Genomic DNA, 19,028 nt, shown 5'->3' with positions numbered 1-19,028 from the left:
TCATCAACAGAATTCCACAACTTTACGTTTCCCTTTCCTAACCAAGCAGGACAGTCACTCATGTCATTGTGTTCTCCCGTGTCCTCCTCTGGAGATTCTTCACAGTCACCTCATTCATCAATAATATACCATATGTTCTTACTGCCATCATCCAGCAGCTCACCCCCAGCCACCCATGACTCTCCTGTCTGTCCCAGCTACTCTCCAACTACGCCCAGATTTCAGCGGGAGTCTCTACCCCACACCCCAGAAACACCTACAAACTCACAGACCTCAGTGAGATCCTCGCCAGTCTCTCTCACGTCTTCACCCCCAGCCCTTACAGACCCTCCAGTCTGTCCCAGCTACTCTCCAACCACGCCCACATTTCAGCGCGGGTCAGTTCCAGGAACCCAGGGATCACCACCAAGCCCACCACTTTCACTGAGTTACTCCCCAGTCTCTAGCACGTCTTTATCTCCAACCCTCAGGGACTCGCCTGTCTGTCCCAGCTACTCTCCAAACACGCCCACACTTCAGCGGGAGTCCGTTGCAGGCACCCAGAAATCACCGTCAAACTCACCAATTTCACTGCGTTACTCCCCAGTCTCTCTCATGTCTTCACCATCCTTCAGGGACTCTCCCGTCTGTCCCAGCTACTCTCCAACCACGCCCACATTTCAGCTGCAGTCAGCTCCAGGCACCCCGGAATCACCACCAAACTCCCCAATTTCACTCAGTTACTCCTCAGTCTCTAGCACGTCTTTATCTCCAACCCTCAGGGACTCTCCTGTGTGTCCCAGCTACTCTCCAACCACGCCCACACTTCAGCGGGAGTCAGTTCCAGGCACCCAGGAAGCACCACCAAACTCACCAATTTCACTCACTTACTCTCCAGTCTCTCTCATGTCTTCACCAGCCCTCAGGGACTCTCCTGTCTGTCCCAGCTACTCTCCAACCACGCACACATTTCAGCTGGAGTCAGTCCCAGGCACCCCGGAGTCACCACCAAACTCACCAGTTTCACTGAGGTACTCCCCGGTCTCTCTCATGTCTTCACCCCCAGCCCTCAGGGACTCTCCTGTGTGTCCCAGCTACTCTCCAACCATGCCCAGATTTCAGCGGGAGTCAGTTCCAGACACCCAGGTATCACCACCAAACTCAGCAGTTTCGCTGAGTTACTCCCCGGTCTCTGTCATGTCTTCACCCCCAGCCCCCTGGGACTCTCCTGTCTGTCCCAGCTACTCTCCCACCACGCCCAGATTTCAGCGGGAGTCAGCCTCCCACACTCCGGAATCACCTACAGACTCACAGACTTCACTGAGGTCCTCCCTGGTCTCTCTCAGGTCTTTGCCCTCAGCCCACAGGGACTCCTGTGTCTCTTTCAGCTACTGTCCAAACTTCGCTAGATTCCAGCTGGAGTCAGTTCCAGGCACCCACGATACACCACCGAACTCACGAATTTCACTGACTTACTCCCCAGTCTCCCTCATGTTCTCACCCCCAGCCCTCAGGGACTCTTCTGTCTCTCTCAGCTACACTCCGACCATCTCCAGATTTCACCTGGAGTCAGCTTCCCGCACCCAGGAATCACCTACAAACTCACGGACCTTACTGCAACCCTCCCCCATTTCTTTCACCTCTTCACCCCCTGCCTTCCGGGACTCTCCTGGGTCTCCCAGCTTCTCTCCAGCCTTCCCCAGATTTCTGCCACAGTCAGCCCCAGGCACCCAGGACAACCCTAGACACTCACAGGCCTCACGAGACTATCTCCCTATGACCTGTACCTATACAGGGATGGCTCCCACGCATCCCTCAGTGACCCCAAACCCATCTCCACTTACACTCAGACACTCCCAGGGCCTGACAGCTACTCCCCGTTATTGTCCTTCAGTTCGAAGCCCTGGCCAATCTACTAGCCCACATGACGCAGTTACCTGGCCATTTCTCCACGGTTCCCGTGAGGGCCCCACACCCAGCCGCACAAGAGCCCCTCCTGCATTCCGTCCTCACACGCAGGCTTGTCCATCTACTTGCTACTGTCACACTCTTGCCAGCAGAAGAGGCCCCTGTAATGGGCGATATCACCACCCAGTCTATCCTCACCCCACAGCTGTGCAGCGGGACCCTCCTGCTGGCCCACGTGGCTGCCAGAGCCCATGCTGGCACGACGCTCCAGCAGGTCGGCGTCCCTGCGGGCCACACTACCGGTGACATGGCTAGCATGACCCTCCTTCCTGGCAGTGACACTGTTGATGTGAACCCCAGTTTCACATCTGTCATTTGTAAATAGGACCATTTTCCCTTTTCGCTCTCCCTTCCATTCACAGGGCTTCTCATTCTCTCTCTTTCTGCCTCCGTTTCAGATATTTACTCACCTTTTTCTCTCTCACTATGTCTGCCGTGGTCTCCATGAGAGTGCGCCACAGAAGATTCCCCCATTAAAAGTCATGAATTGAGTGGCTTTTAGTATACCTGTGGTGGTGCACATTCAATTTTAATTCGCAATCCATTGTAGAACGTCTTATCACCCCCGACCAGAGAAAAACCCTGTAGACATTAGTCACTCCTCATTCTGTCTCAAACCCTCTCCCTGACCCTCAGCCCTAGGTAGCAACTACCTACTGCGATCAATCCCATATGCATAGATTTCCATATTGTGGACATTTCCTATCAACGGAATTGCACAATAGGTGAGCTGTTATGACTGACACAACACGTAGCACAATATTTTCAAGATTCATCCACATTGTAGGCTTACCCACAGGGGGAAACCATTTTTTGGGGGGTTTTAGTAACACCGGGTGTTTTCTCCTTCCTTTCGTCCTTCTTTCCTTCCTTCCTTCCTTCCTTCCTTCCTTCCTTCCTTCCTTCCTACCTTCCTTCTTTCTTTCCTTCCTTCCTTCCTTCCTCCTATTTCTCTCTTACTCCTTCTGCCCTCTCTCTTTCATATGCCTTAGGTGCATCCCACATTCTGCGTTTTTTGGGAGAAATCCTCGACAGGTGCAGGAAAATTGTGTTATTGTAACTATTTACCGCTATCTCTCTTTCACGGCTCTCCATCAGTTGTGAACATCTATTGGTTTATCCCAAGTCACTAAGCATATTTTTATTAGGTACACCTGTTTTTCCTTATACAGCTGTTTCTGGAGTATAGGGTCGCATACTCATAAACCCACTGTAACTCAGAAACGCATCTAATATTCCAATAATCCCATCATAACGTTGAAAAATCATAAATCAAACCACCGTAAGTCACGGTGTGTCCGTGGATATGGGCGTCATCAATTCCATTGTATTCAGTAATGCTGTACACCATTAACAATGGCAGACTGATTGGGAGTGGATATTGATAACATTATAAAAGTCAGTTATTAGAGGGATACTTCTTTAACTTGACTGAAGAACTGATCTAATGGCTTTAGTCGAGTGCATGATTATGTGAGATGTTTTGAGACAGAGTAGTACATTTGTGAATGAAGTTTTTTCACTTAGTAGGAACCATTGTGTGTGGAAAAGTGAGAAAATTGCTTTCTGCTGTAGAGTCTGGCATTCATTGTAGACTTAAGCTTATTTTTCTGTGAGCAAATCTTATTCAATAAAATACTACTCTTTATACTAAAAAACAGAAACAGTGGTGATGTGTGGTCATTATGCTCAGCAAACTAATCCAGGGAAAGAAAACCAAACGCCACATTCTCACTTATAATGAGAGCTGAAAAATGAGATCACATGGACACAGGAAGGGGAACAACACTCACTGGGGCCTTTCGGGAGGCAGAGCGTTAAGAAAAACAGCTACTGCATGCTGGGCTTAATACCTAGGTGATGGGTTGACAGGTGCAGCAAACCACCATGGCACACGTTTACCTTAGTAACAAATCTGCACATCCTGCACATATACCCCAGAACTTAGAAACGAAACGAAACAAAAGAAAACGAAAAAGCAATAGCAAAACGCTAAAGGCAAACTGAAGTTTCAAACTCAGAACGTGACAGACCAATGTTTGGTTCAAATCATGGTTCTCAACCCAGGTGCCATAAGGCCAGGATAAAGAATTTGATTACATATTGTAAATAAGACATGCAGCAAATGACCAGAAAGATTATTCTCAACATATGTGTGTCTTCTAATTCAATGGTGACGCTATCTACCGGGACATAGCTTTAGATTCCAAAGGGCCGAGTCCCGCCAGACAGGCCTCCCACACTAATAACAATGGGAAGCCCCACGTTGTTTTACCTGTGCTTCTCAGCAACTGGCTATAAACCAGGTTGCCACCACTCCCAGATTTAGTTGCATTCATTGGCTGGAAGAGCTCACAGCACGCAGGGAAACACTTACATTTGCCGTTGTATTTTAGCGGACTTTGCAAAAAGTTCAGAAATAAATGCGGGGCCCGGCGTGTGGGGAGGGGTGCACTACCTTCCAGGAAGTGTTATCCAGAAGCTCTCTGAACCCAGTCCTTTTGGGTTTTTATGGAGACCTCATTCTATAGGCATGACGGGTTAAACCATAGGCTATTGGTGATCCACTCCACCTGAGGCTCTCAACCCTCCCTGGAAATTGGGGTTGAGGCTTTGCCATTCTCAGTCTGACTAAAAGAATTTACCCAAACGGAATTTTAAAACAGATGAGCATAACTGGAATCTTAATTAGATGATTGGATTATCTGGAGCCACACCTTGATATTCCTAACCCGAGCACCCTCCTCCAACGAGTGCTCCACCCAACTGGCTCCCAAGTCTCTACGTGGTTCCAGAGCAAAAGAATGTTTATACAACGCATATCTCCACCTTTTCTTCAAAGTCTTTTCCCTTACACGGAAAGACTTCTTAAACTGCCATGCATCCGGATCAGGGGGAGGTATTGTTACACCGCAGATCTGTGGATCTCCGGGGTTTGATTGTGGCAAGGATGCTGCTGGTGTCAAAACCACAACGTGGGAACCACAGAACCACTAGTTGGTTTTCAGTGTTTCAGTGCATACAATTCCTAATATATCTGGCCAAGAAAACTTGTAAGTTCTTAGATTGTCCCAAAGGTGGCGCATGAAATCAAAGCAGGAGAACAGTTTCCTACGAGGTGTAGCCTGGGAAAGTTGGGGGTGACTGATGGAAAGGAGGAGTGAAGCTCCGCCCTTTCCGCTGCTAGGCTGCGCCCGAGGCTATTTAAACCCACCCTGGCTGGCCTGTACTCAGATCTTCGCGGAGCGGATCAGCGGCCGGAGCGGTTGGCGGACTCTGCGTTGACTTGGAGCTCACAGCGTCTTGCGACTTGGAAGCGGATTCAGAGGACAGGACAGAACACTTGGGCAAGTGAATCTTTGTCTGTCTGTCTGTCTGTCTGTCTGTCTGTCTGTCTCATTGGTTGGTTGATTTCCATTTTCTTAAGGGGCACATACCTCACACCGCACACACACACACACGCACACACACTCCTTCCTTCTGCGAGTTAGAAAATTAGTAGGGGCCCCTGGGAGCTGCAGGTTTCCTAATCATGTCTGCACCTAAGAACAGTAGGGTCTTGTCCGGCTCTTCTTATGAACGGTCCCCCAGCACGGACTCCCCAAGGTCCATGCGAGCCTCACCCAGCTTCTCCCTCTCCCCTCTCAGAAACTCAGGCTTCAGGGGAAGCTCCTCTCCAGGGATCCGGAGCTACCATTCACCATCCCCTAGGGCTTCACCACAGTCACCTCTGTCATCACCAGAATCCCACAAGCTCCCATTTACCTGTCCTCACCGTGATGGGCAATCAATGAAGCCATTGGGCTCTCCCGTGTCCTCCTCTGAGGATTCCTCAGAGTCCCCACGTTCATCAATAATATACCACATGTTCTTACTGCCATCACCCAGCAGCTCACCCCCAGCTCTCGGGGGATCTCCTGTGTCTCCCAGCTACTCTCCAAACAACCCCAGATTGCAGCTGGAGTCAGCCCCCCACACCCGGGAATCACCTACAAACTCACGAGCCTCACGGTGCTCCACCCCTGTGTCTTTCATCTCTTCACCCCCAGGCCTCAGGGACTCTCCTGTGGCTCCCAGTTACTCTCCAGCCATCCCCAGGTTCCTGCGGGAGTCAGCCCCATGCACCCAGGAGTCCCCCAGAGACTCACAGTTCTCGGGAGAATATGAGCGGTCCCCCAGCCCTGACTCCTCAAGATTCATGCCTGCCTCACCCAGCTTCTCCCTCTCCCCTCCCAGAAACTCAGACCCAAGGGGCAGCTCCTCACCAGGGATGTGGAAGTACTCTACATCACCCCGCAGGGCTTCACCACTCTCACATCCATCATCAACAGAATTCCACAACTTTACGTTTCCCTTTCCTAACCAAGCAGGACAGTCACTCATGTCATTGTGTTCTCCCGTGTCCTCCTCTGGAGATTCTTCACAGTCACCTCATTCATCAATAATATACCATATGTTCTTACTGCCATCATCCAGCAGCTCACCCCCAGCCACCCATGACTCTCCTGTCTGTCCCAGCTACTCTCCAACTACGCCCAGATTTCAGCGGGAGTCTCTACCCCACACCCCAGAAACACCTACAAACTCACAGACCTCAGTGAGATCCTCGCCAGTCTCTCTCACGTCTTCACCCCCAGCCCTTACAGACCCTCCAGTCTGTCCCAGCTACTCTCCAACCACGCCCACATTTCAGCGCGGGTCAGTTCCAGGAACCCAGGGATCACCACCAAGCCCACCACTTTCACTGAGTTACTCCCCAGTCTCTAGCACGTCTTTATCTCCAACCCTCAGGGACTCGCCTGTCTGTCCCAGCTACTCTCCAAACACGCCCACACTTCAGCGGGAGTCCGTTGCAGGCACCCAGAAATCACCGTCAAACTCACCAATTTCACTGCGTTACTCCCCAGTCTCTCTCATGTCTTCACCATCCTTCAGGGACTCTCCCGTCTGTCCCAGCTACTCTCCAACCACGCCCACATTTCAGCTGCAGTCAGCTCCAGGCACCCCGGAATCACCACCAAACTCCCCAATTTCACTCAGTTACTCCTCAGTCTCTAGCACGTCTTTATCTCCAACCCTCAGGGACTCTCCTGTGTGTCCCAGCTACTCTCCAACCACGCCCACACTTCAGCGGGAGTCAGTTCCAGGCACCCAGGAAGCACCACCAAACTCACCAATTTCACTCACTTACTCTCCAGTCTCTCTCATGTCTTCACCAGCCCTCAGGGACTCTCCTGTCTGTCCCAGCTACTCTCCAACCACGCACACATTTCAGCTGGAGTCAGTCCCAGGCACCCCGGAGTCACCACCAAACTCACCAGTTTCACTGAGGTACTCCCCGGTCTCTCTCATGTCTTCACCCCCAGCCCTCAGGGACTCTCCTGTGTGTCCCAGCTACTCTCCAACCATGCCCAGATTTCAGCGGGAGTCAGTTCCAGACACCCAGGTATCACCACCAAACTCAGCAGTTTCGCTGAGTTACTCCCCGGTCTCTGTCATGTCTTCACCCCCAGCCCCCTGGGACTCTCCTGTCTGTCCCAGCTACTCTCCCACCACGCCCAGATTTCAGCGGGAGTCAGCCTCCCACACTCCGGAATCACCTACAGACTCACAGACTTCACTGAGGTCCTCCCTGGTCTCTCTCAGGTCTTTGCCCTCAGCCCACAGGGACTCCTGTGTCTCTTTCAGCTACTGTCCAAACTTCGCTAGATTCCAGCTGGAGTCAGTTCCAGGCACCCACGATACACCACCGAACTCACGAATTTCACTGACTTACTCCCCAGTCTCCCTCATGTTCTCACCCCCAGCCCTCAGGGACTCTTCTGTCTCTCTCAGCTACACTCCGACCATCTCCAGATTTCACCTGGAGTCAGCTTCCCGCACCCAGGAATCACCTACAAACTCACGGACCTTACTGCAACCCTCCCCCATTTCTTTCACCTCTTCACCCCCTGCCTTCCGGGACTCTCCTGGGTCTCCCAGCTTCTCTCCAGCCTTCCCCAGATTTCTGCCACAGTCAGCCCCAGGCACCCAGGACAACCCTAGACACTCACAGGCCTCACGAGACTATCTCCCTATGACCTGTACCTATACAGGGATGGCTCCCACGCATCCCTCAGTGACCCCAAACCCATCTCCACTTACACTCAGACACTCCCAGGGCCTGACAGCTACTCCCCGTTATTGTCCTTCAGTTCGAAGCCCTGGCCAATCTACTAGCCCACATGACGCAGTTACCTGGCCATTTCTCCACGGTTCCCGTGAGGGCCCCACACCCAGCCGCACAAGAGCCCCTCCTGCATTCCGTCCTCACACGCAGGCTTGTCCATCTACTTGCTACTGTCACACTCTTGCCAGCAGAAGAGGCCCCTGTAATGGGCGATATCACCACCCAGTCTATCCTCACCCCACAGCTGTGCAGCGGGACCCTCCTGCTGGCCCACGTGGCTGCCAGAGCCCATGCTGGCACGACGCTCCAGCAGGTCGGCGTCCCTGCGGGCCACACTACCGGTGACATGGCTAGCATGACCCTCCTTCCTGGCAGTGACACTGTTGATGTGAACCCCAGTTTCACATCTGTCATTTGTAAATAGGACCATTTTCCCTTTTCGCTCTCCCTTCCATTCACAGGGCTTCTCATTCTCTCTCTTTCTGCCTCCGTTTCAGATATTTACTCACCTTTTTCTCTCTCACTATGTCTGCCGTGGTCTCCATGAGAGTGCGCCACAGAAGATTCCCCCATTAAAAGTCATGAATTGAGTGGCTTTTAGTATACCTGTGGTGGTGCACATTCAATTTTAATTCGCAATCCATTGTAGAACGTCTTATCACCCCCGACCAGAGAAAAACCCTGTAGACATTAGTCACTCCTCATTCTGTCTCAAACCCTCTCCCTGACCCTCAGCCCTAGGTAGCAACTACCTACTGCGATCAATCCCATATGCATAGATTTCCATATTGTGGACATTTCCTATCAACGGAATTGCACAATAGGTGAGCTGTTATGACTGACACAACACGTAGCACAATATTTTCAAGATTCATCCACATTGTAGGCTTACCCACAGGGGGAAACCATTTTTTGGGGGGTTTTAGTAACACCGGGTGTTTTCTCCTTCCTTTCGTCCTTCTTTCCTTCCTTCCTTCCTTCCTTCCTTCCTTCCTTCCTTCCTACCTTCCTTCTTTCTTTCCTTCCTTCCTTCCTTCCTCCTATTTCTCTCTTACTCCTTCTGCCCTCTCTCTTTCATATGCCTTAGGTGCATCCCACATTCTGCGTTTTTTGGGAGAAATCCTCGACAGGTGCAGGAAAATTGTGTTATTGTAACTATTTACCGCTATCTCTCTTTCACGGCTCTCCATCAGTTGTGAACATCTATTGGTTTATCCCAAGTCACTAAGCATATTTTTATTAGGTACACCTGTTTTTCCTTATACAGCTGTTTCTGGAGTATAGGGTCGCATACTCATAAACCCACTGTAACTCAGAAACGCATCTAATATTCCAATAATCCCATCATAACGTTGAAAAATCATAAATCAAACCACCGTAAGTCACGGTGTGTCCGTGGATATGGGCGTCATCAATTCCATTGTATTCAGTAATGCTGTACACCATTAACAATGGCAGACTGATTGGGAGTGGATATTGATAACATTATAAAAGTCAGTTATTAGAGGGATACTTCTTTAACTTGACTGAAGAACTGATCTAATGGCTTTAGTCGAGTGCATGATTATGTGAGATGTTTTGAGACAGAGTAGTACATTTGTGAATGAAGTTTTTTCACTTAGTAGGAACCATTGTGTGTGGAAAAGTGAGAAAATTGCTTTCTGCTGTAGAGTCTGGCATTCATTGTAGACTTAAGCTTATTTTTCTGTGAGCAAATCTTATTCAATAAAATACTACTCTTTATACTAAAAAACAGAAACAGTGGTGATGTGTGGTCATTATGCTCAGCAAACTAATCCAGGGAAAGAAAACCAAACGCCACATTCTCACTTATAATGAGAGCTGAAAAATGAGATCACATGGACACAGGAAGGGGAACAACACTCACTGGGGCCTTTCGGGAGGCAGAGCGTTAAGAAAAACAGCTACTGCATGCTGGGCTTAATACCTAGGTGATGGGTTGACAGGTGCAGCAAACCACCATGGCACACGTTTACCTTAGTAACAAATCTGCACATCCTGCACATATACCCCAGAACTTAGAAACGAAACGAAACAAAAGAAAACGAAAAAGCAATAGCAAAACGCTAAAGGCAAACTGAAGTTTCAAACTCAGAACGTGACAGACCAATGTTTGGTTCAAATCATGGTTCTCAACCCAGGTGCCATAAGGCCAGGATAAAGAATTTGATTACATATTGTAAATAAGACATGCAGCAAATGACCAGAAAGATTATTCTCAACATATGTGTGTCTTCTAATTCAATGGTGACGCTATCTACCGGGACATAGCTTTAGATTCCAAAGGGCCGAGTCCCGCCAGACAGGCCTCCCACACTAATAACAATGGGAAGCCCCACGTTGTTTTACCTGTGCTTCTCAGCAACTGGCTATAAACCAGGTTGCCACCACTCCCAGATTTAGTTGCATTCATTGGCTGGAAGAGCTCACAGCACGCAGGGAAACACTTACATTTGCCGTTGTATTTTAGCGGACTTTGCAAAAAGTTCAGAAATAAATGCGGGGCCCGGCGTGTGGGGAGGGGTGCACTACCTTCCAGGAAGTGTTATCCAGAAGCTCTCTGAACCCAGTCCTTTTGGGTTTTTATGGAGACCTCATTCTATAGGCATGACGGGTTAAACCATAGGCTATTGGTGATCCACTCCACCTGAGGCTCTCAACCCTCCCTGGAAATTGGGGTTGAGGCTTTGCCATTCTCAGTCTGACTAAAAGAATTTACCCAAACGGAATTTTAAAACAGATGAGCATAACTGGAATCTTAATTAGATGATTGGATTATCTGGAGCCACACCTTGATATTCCTAACCCGAGCACCCTCCTCCAACGAGTGCTCCACCCAACTGGCTCCCAAGTCTCTACGTGGTTCCAGAGCAAAAGAATGTTTATACAACGCATATCTCCACCTTTTCTTCAAAGTCTTTTCCCTTACACGGAAAGACTTCTTAAACTGCCATGCATCCGGATCAGGGGGAGGTATTGTTACACCGCAGATCTGTGGATCTCCGGGGTTTGATTGTGGCAAGGATGCTGCTGGTGTCAAAACCACAACGTGGGAACCACAGAACCACTAGTTGGTTTTCAGTGTTTCAGTGCATACAATTCCTAATATATCTGGCCAAGAAAACTTGTAAGTTCTTAGATTGTCCCAAAGGTGGCGCATGAAATCAAAGCAGGAGAACAGTTTCCTACGAGGTGTAGCCTGGGAAAGTTGGGGGTGACTGATGGAAAGGAGGAGTGAAGCTCCGCCCTTTCCGCTGCTAGGCTGCGCCCGAGGCTATTTAAACCCACCCTGGCTGGCCTGTACTCAGATCTTCGCGGAGCGGATCAGCGGCCGGAGCGGTTGGCGGACTCTGCGTTGACTTGGAGCTCACAGCGTCTTGCGACTTGGAAGCGGATTCAGAGGACAGGACAGAACACTTGGGCAAGTGAATCTTTGTCTGTCTGTCTGTCTGTCTGTCTGTCTGTCTGTCTCATTGGTTGGTTGATTTCCATTTTCTTAAGGGGCACATACCTCACACCGCACACACACACACACGCACACACACTCCTTCCTTCTGCGAGTTAGAAAATTAGTAGGGGCCCCTGGGAGCTGCAGGTTTCCTAATCATGTCTGCACCTAAGAACAGTAGGGTCTTGTCCGGCTCTTCTTATGAACGGTCCCCCAGCACGGACTCCCCAAGGTCCATGCGAGCCTCACCCAGCTTCTCCCTCTCCCCTCTCAGAAACTCAGGCTTCAGGGGAAGCTCCTCTCCAGGGATCCGGAGCTACCATTCACCATCCCCTAGGGCTTCACCACACTCACCTCTGTCATCACCAGAATCCCACAAGCTCCCATTTCCCTGTCCTCACCGTGATGGGCAATCAATGAAGCCATTGGGCTCTCCCGTGTCCTCCTCTGAGGATTCCTCAGAGTCCCCACGTTCATCAATAATATACCACATGTTCTTACTGCCATCACCCAGCAGCTCACCCCCAGCTCTCGGGGGATCTCCTGTGTCTCACAGCTACTCTCCAAACAACCCCAGATTGCAGCTGGAGTCAGCCCCCCACACCCGGGAATCACCTACAAACTCACGAGCCTCACGGTGCTCCACCCCTGTGTCTTTCATCTCTTCACCCCCAGGCCTCAGGGACTCTCCTGTGGCTCCCAGTTACTCTCCAGCCATCCCCAGGTTCCTGCGGGAGTCAGCCCCATGCACCCAGGAGTCCCCCAGAGACTCACAGTTCTCGGGAGAATATGAGCGGTCCCCCAGCCCTGACTCCTCAAGATTCATGCCTGCCTCACCCAGCTTCTCCCTCTCCCCTCCCAGAAACTCAGACCCAAGGGGCAGCTCCTCACCAGGGATGTGGAAGTACTCTACATCACCCCGCAGGGCTTCACCACTCTCACATCCATCATCAACAGAATTCCACAACTTTACGTTTCCCTTTCCTAACCAAGCAGGACAGTCACTCATGTCATTGTGTTCTCCCGTGTCCTCCTCTGGAGATTCTTCACAGTCACCTCATTCATCAATAATATACCATATGTTCTTACTGCCATCATCCAGCAGCTCACCCCCAGCCACCCATGACTCTCCTGTCTGTCCCAGCTACTCTCCAACTACGCCCAGATTTCAGCGGGAGTCTCTACCCCACACCCCAGAAACACCTACAAACTCACAGACCTCAGTGAGATCCTCGCCAGTCTCTCTCACGTCTTCACCCCCAGCCCTTACAGACCCTCCAGTCTGTCCCAGCTACTCTCCAACCACGCCCACATTTCAGCGCGGGTCAGTTCCAGGAACCCAGGGATCACCACCAAGCCCACCACTTTCACTGAGTTACTCCCCAGTCTCTAGCACGTCTTTATCTCCAACCCTCAGGGACTCGCCTGTCTGTCCCAGCTACTCTCCAAACACGCCCACACTTCAGCGGGAGTCCGTTGCAGGCACCCAGAAATCACCGTCAAACTCACCAATTTCACTGCGTTACTCCCCAGTCTCTCTCATGTCTTCACCATCCTTCAGGGACTCTCCCGTCTGTCCCAGCTACTCTCCAACCACGCCCACATTTCAGCTGCAGTCAGCTCCAGGCACCCCGGAATCACCACCAAACTCCCCAATTTCACTCAGTTACTCCTCAGTCTCTAGCACGTCTTTATCTCCAACCCTCAGGGACTCTCCTGTGTGTCCCAGCTACTCTCCAACCACGCCCACACTTCAGCGGGAGTCAGTTCCAGGCACCCAGGAAGCACCACCAAACTCACCAATTTCACTCACTTACTCTCCAGTCTCTCTCATGTCTTCACCAGCCCTCAGGGACTCTCCTGTCTGTCCCAGCTACTCTCCAACCACGCACACATTTCAGCTGGAGTCAGTCCCAGGCACCCCGGAGTCACCACCAAACTCACCAGTTTCACTGAGGTACTCCCCGGTCTCTCTCATGTCTTCACCCCCAGCCCTCAGGGACTCTCCTGTGTGTCCCAGCTACTCTCCAACCATGCCCAGATTTCAGCGGGAGTCAGTTCCAGACACCCAGGTATCACCACCAAACTCAGCAGTTTCGCTGAGTTACTCCCCGGTCTCTGTCATGTCTTCACCCCCAGCCCCCTGGGACTCTCCTGTCTGTCCCAGCTACTCTCCCACCACGCCCAGATTTCAGCGGGAGTCAGCCTCCCACACTCCGGAATCACCTACAGACTCACAGACTTCACTGAGGTCCTCCCTGGTCTCTCTCAGGTCTTTGCCCTCAGCCCACAGGGACTCCTGTGTCTCTTTCAGCTACTGTCCAAACTTCGCTAGATTCCAGCTGGAGTCAGTTCCAGGCACCCACGATACACCACCGAACTCACGAATTTCACTGACTTACTCCCCAGTCTCCCTCATGTTCTCACCCCCAGCCCTCAGGGACTCTTCTGTCTCTCTCAGCTACACTCCGACCATCTCCAGATTTCACCTGGAGTCAGCTTCCCGCACCCAGGAATCACCTACAAACTCACGGACCTTACTGCAACCCTCCCCCATTTCTTTCACCTCTTCACCCCCTGCCTTCCGGGACTCTCCTGGGTCTCCCAGCTTCTCTCCAGCCTTCCCCAGATTTCTGCCACAGTCAGCCCCAGGCACCCAGGACAACCCTAGACACTCACAGGCCTCACGAGACTATCTCCCTATGACCTGTACCTATACAGGGATGGCTCCCACGCATCCCTCAGTGACCCCAAACCCATCTCCACTTACACTCAGACACTCCCAGGGCCTGACAGCTACTCCCCGTTATTGTCCTTCAGTTCGAAGCCCTGGCCAATCTACTAGCCCACATGACGCAGTTACCTGGCCATTTCTCCACGGTTCCCGTGAGGGCCCCACACCCAGCCGCACAAGAGCCCCTCCTGCATTCCGTCCTCACACGCAGGCTTGTCCATCTACTTGCTACTGTCACACTCTTGCCAGCAGAAGAGGCCCCTGTAATGGGCGATATCACCACCCAGTCTATCCTCACCCCACAGCTGTGCAGCGGGACCCTCCTGCTGGCCCACGTGGCTGCCAGAGCCCATGCTGGCACGACGCTCCAGCAGGTCGGCGTCCCTGCGGGCCACACTACCGGTGACATGGCTAGCATGACCCTCCTTCCTGGCAGTGACACTGTTGATGTGAACCCCAGTTTCACATCTGTCATTTGTAAATAGGACCATTTTCCCTTTTCGCTCTCCCTTCCATTCACAGGGCTTCTCATTCTCTCTCTTTCTGCCTCCGTTTCAGATATTTACTCACCTTTTTCTCTCTCACTATGTCTGCCGTGGTCTCCATGAGAGTGCGCCACAGAAGATTCCCCCATTAAAAGTCATGAATTGAGTGGCTTTTAGTATACCTGTGGTGGTGCACATTCAATTTTAATTCGCAATCCATTGTAGAACGTCTTATCACCCCCGACCAGAGAAAAACCCTGTAGACATTAGTCACTCCTCATTCTGTCTCAAACCCTCTCCCTGACCCTCAGCCCTAGGTAGCAACTACCTACTGCGATCAATCCCATATGCATAGATTTCCATATTGTGGACATTTCCTATCAACGGAATTGCACAATAGGTGAGCTGTTATGACTGACACAACACGTAGCACAATATTTTCAAGATTCATCCACATTGTAGGCTTACCCACAGGGGGAAACCATTTTTTGGGGGGTTTTAGTAACACCGGGTGTTTTCTCCTTCCTTTCGTCCTTCTTTCCTTCCTTCCTTCCTTCCTTCCTTCCTTCCTACCTTCCTTCTTTCTTTCCTTCCTTCCTTCCTTCCTCCTATTTCTCTCTTACTCCTTCTGCCCTCTCTCTTTCATATGCCTTAGGTGCATCCCACATTCTGCGTTTTTTGGGAGAAATCCTCGACAGGTGCAGGAAAATTGTGTTATTGTAACTATTTACCGCTATCTCTCTTTCACGGCTCTCCATCAGTTGTGAACATCTATTGGTTTATCCCAAGTCACTAAGCATATTTTTATTAGGTACACCTGTTTTTCCTTATACAGCTGTTTCTGGAGTATAGGGTCGCATACTCATAAACCCACTGTAACTCAGAAACGCATCTAATATTCCAATAATCCCATCATAACGTTGAAAAATCATAAATCAAACCACCGTAAGTCACGGTGTGTCCGTGGATATGGGCGTCATCAATTCCATTGTATTCAGTAATGCTGTACACCATTAACAATGGCAGACTGATTGGGAGTGGATATTGATAACATTATAAAAGTCAGTTATTAGAGGGATACTTCTTTAACTTGACTGAAGAACTGATCTAATGGCTTTAGTCGAGTGCATGATTATGTGAGATGTTTTGAGACAGAGTAGTACATTTGTGAATGAAGTTTTTTCACTTAGTAGGAACCATTGTGTGTGGAAAAGTGAGAAAATTGCTTTCTGCTGTAGAGTCTGGCATTCATTGTAGACTTAAGCTTATTTTTCTGTGAGCAAATCTTATTCAATAAAATACTACTCTTTATACTAAAAAACAGAAACAGTGGTGATGTGTGGTCATTATGCTCAGCAAACTAATCCAGGGAAAGAAAACCAAACGCCACATTCTCACTTATAATGAGAGCTGAAAAATGAGATCACATGGACACAGGAAGGGGAACAACACTCACTGGGGCCTTTCGGGAGGCAGAGCGTTAAGAAAAACAGCTACTGCATGCTGGGCTTAATACCTAGGTGATGGGTTGACAGGTGCAGCAAACCACCATGGCACACGTTTACCTTAGTAACAAATCTGCACATCCTGCACATATACCCCAGAACTTAGAAACGAAACGAAACAAAAGAAAACGAAAAAGCAATAGCAAAACGCTAAAGGCAAACTGAAGTTTCAAACTCAGAACGTGACAGACCAATGTTTGGTTCAAATCATGGTTCTCAACCCAGGTGCCATAAGGCCAGGATAAAGAATTTGATTACATATTGTAAATAAGACATGCAGCAAATGACCAGAAAGATTATTCTCAACATATGTGTGTCTTCTAATTCAATGGTGACGCTATCTACCGGGACATAGCTTTAGATTCCAAAGGGCCGAGTCCCGCCAGACAGGCCTCCCACACTAATAACAATGGGAAGCCCCACGTTGTTTTACCTGTGCTTCTCAGCAACTGGCTATAAACCAGGTTGCCACCACTCCCAGATTTAGTTGCATTCATTGGCTGGAAGAGCTCACAGCACGCAGGGAAACACTTACATTTGCCGTTGTATTTTAGCGGACTTTGCAAAAAGTTCAGAAATAAATGCGGGGCCCGGCGTGTGGGGAGGGGTGCACTACCTTCCAGGAAGTGTTATCCAGAAGCTCTCTGAACCCAGTCCTTTTGGGTTTTTATGGAGACCTCATTCTATAGGCATGACGGGTTAAACCATAGGCTATTGGTGATCCACTCCACCTGAGGCTCTCAACCCTCCCTGGAAATTGGGGTTGAGGCTTTGCCATTCTCAGTCTGACTAAAAGAATTTACCCAAACGGAATTTTAAAACAGATGAGCATAACTGGAATCTTAATTAGATGATTGGATTATCTGGAGCCACACCTTGATATTCCTAACCCGAGCACCCTCCTCCAACGAGTGCTCCACCCAACTGGCTCCCAAGTCTCTACGTGGTTCCAGAGCAAAAGAATGTTTATACAACGCATATCTCCACCTTTTCTTCAAAGTCTTTTCCCTTACACGGAAGGACTTCTTAAACTGCCATGCATCCGGATCAGGGGGAGGTATTGTTACACCGCAGATCTGTGGATCTCCGGGGTTTGATTGTGGCAAGGATGCTGCTGGTGTCAAAACCACAACGTGGGAACCACAGAACCACTAGTTGGTTTTCAGTGTTTCAGTGCATACAATTCCTAATATATCTGGCCAAGAAAACTTGTAAGTTCTTAGATTGTCCCAAAGGTGGCGCATGAAATCAAAGCAGGAGAACAGTTTCCTACGAGGTGTAGCCTGGGAAAGTTGGGGGTGACTGATGGAAAGGAGGAGTGAAGCTCCGCCCTTTCCGCTGCTAGGCTGCGCCCGAGGCTATTTAAACCCACCCTGGCTGGCCTGTACTCAGATCTTCGCGGAGCGGATCAGCGGCCGGAGCGGTTGGCGGACTCTGCGTTGACTTGGAGCTCACAGCGTCTTGCGACTTGGAAGCGGATTCAGAGGACAGGACAGAACACTTGGGCAAGTGAATCTTTGTCTGTCTGTCTGTCTGTCTGTCTGTCTGTCTGTCTGTCTCATTGGTTGGTTGATTTCCATTTTCTTAAGGGGCACATACCTCACACCGCACACACACACACACGCACACACACTCCTTCCTTCTGCGAGTTAGAAAATTAGTAGGGGCCCCTGGGAGCTGCAGGTTTCCTAATCATGTCTGCACCTAAGAACAGTAGGGTCTTGTCCGGCTCTTCTTATGAACGGTCCCCCAGCACGGACTCCCCAAGGTCCATGCGAGCCTCACCCAGCTTCTCCCTCTCCCCTCTCAGAAACTCAGGCTTCAGGGGAAGCTCCTCTCCAGGGATCCGGAGCTACCATTCACCATCCCCTAGGGCTTCACCACACTCACCTCTGTCATCACCAGAATCCCACAAGCTCCCATTTCCCTGTCCTCACCGTGATGGGCAATCAATGAAGCCATTGGGCTCTCCCGTGTCCTCCTCTGAGGATTCCTCAGAGTCCCCACGTTCATCAATAATATACCACATGTTCTTACTGCCATCACCCAGCAGCTCACCCCCAGCTCTCGGGGGATCTCCTGTGTCTCCCAGCTACTCTCCAAACAACCCCAGATTGCAGCTGGAGTCAGCCCCCCACACCCGGGAATCACCTACAAACTCACGAGCCTCACGGTGCTCCACCCCTGTGTCTTTCATCTCTTCACCCCCAGGCCTCAGGGACTCTCCTGTGGCTCCCAGTTACTCTCCAGCCATCCCCAGGTTCCTGCGGGAGTCAGCCCCATGCACCCAGGAGTCCCCCAGAGACTCACAGTTCTCGGGAGAATATGAGCGGTCCCCCAGCCCTGACTCCTCAAGATTCATGCCTGCCTCACCCAGCTTCTCCCTCTCCCCTCCCAGAAACTCAGACCCAAGGGGCAGCTCCTCACCAGGGATGTGGAAGTACTCTACATCACCCCGCAGGGCTTCACCACTCTCACATCCATCATCAACAGAATTCCACAACTTTACGTTTCCCTTTCCTAACCAAGCAGGACAGTCACTCATGTCATTGTGTTCTCCCGTGTCCTCCTCTGGAGATTCTTCACAGTCACCTCATTCATCAATAATATACCATATGTTCTTACTGCCATCATCCAGCAGCTCACCCCCAGCCACCCATGACTCTCCTGTCTGTCCCAGCTACTCTCCAACTACGCCCAGATTTCAGCGGGAGTCTCT

Source organism: Pan troglodytes, chromosome 23 (assembly GCF_028858775.2).
Source record: "Pan troglodytes isolate AG18354 chromosome 23, NHGRI_mPanTro3-v2.0_pri, whole genome shotgun sequence".
NCBI classification, from domain to species: domain Eukaryota; kingdom Metazoa; phylum Chordata; class Mammalia; order Primates; family Hominidae; genus Pan; species Pan troglodytes.
Note: the sequence above shows the minus strand (reverse complement) of the source record.